Source organism: Egretta garzetta, unplaced genomic scaffold (assembly GCF_000687185.1).
Source record: "Egretta garzetta isolate BGI_Z169 unplaced genomic scaffold, ASM68718v1 scaffold583, whole genome shotgun sequence".
NCBI classification, from domain to species: Eukaryota; Metazoa; Chordata; class Aves; order Pelecaniformes; family Ardeidae; genus Egretta; species Egretta garzetta.
This window is the reverse complement of record NW_009259189.1, coordinates 85,138-89,465: the sequence shown is the minus strand read 5'-3', so window position 1 is coordinate 89,465 and position 4,328 is coordinate 85,138.

The following is a 4,328-nucleotide window of genomic DNA, read 5'->3' as shown; positions in this document are numbered from 1 at the left end:
CCTGGGCAGGGGAGGGGGTGCGCGGGGCGGGGGCACCTAGGCCCGTCTTCTGCTTGCTTTGGAGGGGGCTTCCGCGGAAACTCGAGTCGCGATGGCAACGTAAAGCTCCGTGCGTGCGGTGGTCCTGGCCGGCAGAGGCTTCGTTACGCTGCGTACCTGCCCGTCGCTGCTGTGTGGCACAGGTTTCTTTTTGTGGCGTGGCTTTGATGCTGGCTGATGGTTTTGAACTGGAGGGACTCTCTCGTGTAGCGCCTACTGTGACCTTTAAAATAAATTTTTCTAACCTCCTGGTGTGACTTTTTTGTTTGTTCGGGTTTTTTGCATTAAAACAAAGGGTTTGGGGGAGAATGTAACCCTTCGGACTTGCACATGGCCAGATGTTTGCTTGCTGCCTTTATACAGCAAAAGAAGTTGTGTAACCAGAGCAATACAGAGTTAAAACTGAAGAGGCGTTTCCATTATAAGCCCTCACACCAGCCAGTTGAAACTCCTGAAAAAAATTACTCTGAGCATGAGACTCTTCATGGCTGTCTGAAGTCAACAGTCAAATGTCCTTGTGTGTCCTAAAGGCATACCGAGGCTTTTGACCTCTAAATATTAGCTTGAAACTCTATAATTGAGTTCGAGTTACTGATGCCATTTTCGGGCAGCAGTAGCTGAAAGTGATTTTTAAGCCTGATTTAACCATACTTAATGCTCTGCTAAATTTCATTTCACAGTCATCTTCTGGATTCGGAGAAAACATACTTAGATCTTCCTTCGAGATCTGCATAAACAGTTTGTCATAATGCTGTTACATGTTTAAAAATCACTCAGCTTCTTTCCTTATTTTGATTAGGCAGCTATGTGAGGATGCACAGACGCTGGAGATAAATGAGTATTATTGAAGAGTAAGATCATCAGTGCAGGCTGAAAGACTTGCTTATTTAGCAGAAAGCTTTTTTCCTCTTGTCACCTAAATGATATTTGTCTTTCTTTAAGCTGAACTTGTGATCTTTTTGCCTGCAGAGGAGAAAAGGTGAGTTGTATGAGCAGCAGTTACATGGCTTGTAGTACACAGTTCTTCCTGAGAATTTTTTAAAGTAAAAGCACTTTTCTGGATACAGGCTAGTAAAAAATTCTCTCGTTTCTAGTTTAATCTTAACTAAAAGTAAATTTTCATCTTTTTAGAAAAAGGCTGTGTCAAATGTAGTTTAACATGGTGGGGGGATTTTCATAAACTTGAAAACAGAATTGCTTCCTGTTCTGAAAAACAGGCTTTTTTTCCTGTTATTACACCGAGTTGTGGTAATGCCTGCAGACTTTCTGCCAAGCATTTTAAGATGTAGGGCCACAACTTGGATGATGAGTCAAATTTATTAGATTGGAAAGGTCAAAGGAGAATGTTCTTCTGAGAAATCCAGGCTAGACTTCAGTTTGGGGATGTAGTGGTAATGGTGTGTTGTGTGGTGTTTTTGTTTTTTTTTTTTTAATTGACTTCTCATTCTCACTATGAAAAGGTCAGACTTTTCAGCTGCACCTCTTCTGGGTAGCCTGGTGGCCCTGTATAGAGCTTCACTGATTGCACTGCTCTGCAGCGTCCCATTCTGTACATCCAGTCGGATGTTCTAGCTCTGAATGCAAACCTCTTGTTTTTTTTCATGTTATCAAAAGTAGCAACTCAAACCAGCTGTGCCTTGACCAGTGTCATCAGTCAAGTTCAGGTTGTAAATGCTGATGTCTAGTGCCTTTGCTGCTGTTGGAACTATTGGAGTTACACCAGCAGTTACTGAGGAAAATTACTAACCTGAAAACTGCTATCCATAGTTGTGTCACTTTTGTCACTGCTGTATTTACTTAACTTCCTCTTGTAGCTCCAGGAGTAAATTGTAAAATTCAAACAGCTATTGCATGTAGCAAGCTAGTGGATGGTAGTGAAGCTACCAGTCCAATTAATCCATAAAAATTGATTGGTAAAGCTGTCTGCAGAATAGAAAGAATCCTGGCTGTTGTTTTGACTTGCTTAAAATGATTTTTTTTCTTTAGTTAGTGAAGACTTCTCTTGCTAATAGCCACCTTGGTATCCTGCAGGTATCTGACACTAGCTGTGTTTTGAATTTAACTCCAGTTGTGCTCACGTGAATTGTGAATATACTGGTAGCTGCTGCACTTGAACACAGTGCCTTCCACCTGTCTGGATTTGGGGAGAGGTCCAAAAGTGCATCTTGTCTTTGGGTGGTTTTTTTTTGCTTGTTTTCTAAACTGAGCTTTCATGGCTACACAGCCTTTTTTTTTTTCTGCTTAATCTAAGTGACTGTCATGGTGAAGTTCAGGGATGTTGGTTGAAAGGGGCATTAATTTATGCAGAAAATTATTTGTCATCGTAAGTGAAACTTAACTGGAAATAGGTATGCCTTTAATATGTACCTTTTCTGTTTTTAAATGGTATTTCCATTAGTGTTGTGGTTTTTTTAATCCTGGAATTCTACTCCCTTTCTCTTCCCTGCAACAACTGCTCTGTGGGAGATGTTCCAGTTCCTTGAGCTGTTTCTGCTAGAGGATTAATATTTATTGTAGATGTATAATTAGCACACCTGCTCACCTAGAAAATCTGGAATCTCTGGAGTGTTGAAACCATCAGCGTGTTAGCACTGTTACTTAACACACTGTTGGGACTCTGTGTGCATATCCTAATGTCTTTCCTATATCTCACTGCAGACCACTTTGGTATCTCGAGTACAGCAAATGCATTGCCGCGCAGTACAGGATGTGCTTTTGGCTTCCTTTATTACAGTATTTAGAGGCTGACATCAAAGAGTTTCCTGCATTAGAGCAATGTTAAGTATTTATGGTGAAATAATCAATTACTGAAGTAAGGGTTTGGCTCTTGGTGCCTGGAAGGCTTAAGTGATATTGAGTGAAGTACTATCTTTAGGTGCCATTAGAGCATGATGGGTCCTCTTTCACGCCGTATCTGAACACAGGAATATTCTTGTCTGTAAGATCTGCATAATTAAAATGTGGGATGTAACTCTGCATAATCTCTATGATGTACAACACTGCTTTATAATATAACTAATTAAGTGAAAATTCACAACAAATATACAAACTAAAAAAAGACTCAACTGTAAATTAAGCTGACTTTACATATGGTATAAGCAAGGACATGTTTTTCATTTTGCTTTTTCTTCTATGTGGGGAATCAACACTTTTTGTGAAGCAGCCTTTTGCCTCGGATTATTAAATGGGACAACCTATGTGCTCAATTGCCTCGCTGAAATGCCTCTACACCAATGCACACAGCATGGGGCATAAGCAGGAAGAGCTAGAGTTCTGTATGTGGTTGTGGGGCCTTGATCTCATTGCAATTACAGAGACATGGTGGGACAACACACATGACTGGAACACTGCCATCGATGGCTATGTACTTTTCAGGAAAGACAGGCCTATGAGGCAAGGCGGTGGAGTTGCTCTTTATGTGAAGGAGCAACTGGAATGTATAGAGCTCTACCCAGGAGCGGATGAAGAACAAGTTGAAAGCTTGTGGGTAAAAATTAAGGGACAGACCAGCATGGGTGATACTCTGGTGAGTGTTTACTATAGACCACCTAGCTAGGATGAGGAAGCAGACGAGGCCTTCTACAGACAGCTAAATGTAGCCTCACAATCACAGGCCCTGGTTCTCATGGGAGACTTCAACTATCCTGATATCAACTGGAAGGACCACACAGCAAGATGTGCACAGTCCAGGAGGTTCCTGCAGAACATCGACGATAACTTTTTGACCCAGGTGGTGGAGGAGCCAACAAGAAGTGGAGTGCTACTGGACCTTGTGCTAACAAATAAGAACTGGTTGAGGATGTGAAGGTAGGGGGCAGTCTTGGCTGCAGTGACCATGAGATGGTGGAGTTCCAGATTCTGCGTGGCGGAAGCAGAACAACAAGTAGGACTGCCACACTGTACTTCAGGAGAGCTGACTTTGGCCTCTTCGGGGACCTACTTGGAAGAATTCCATGGGCTGAGGCTCTTGAAGGTAGGGGAGTCCAAGAGAGCTGGCTGCTATTTAAGCAGCTCTTCTTCCATGCTCAGCATTGGTGCATCCCTGTGAGTAGGAAATAAAGTCAATGAGGCAGGGGGCCTGCATGGATTAACAAGGAGCTTCTAGTAAAACTCAAAGAAAAGAGAAAGAGGGCCAGGCCACTTGGGAGACATACAGGAATGCTGCCAGAGCATGCAGGGAAGCAACTAGAAAGGCCAAGGTTCACCTGGAACTAAGTCTGGCGAAGGATATCAAGGATAACAAGAAGGACTTCTTCAAGTATATCAGCAGCAAATGGAAGACTAGGGGT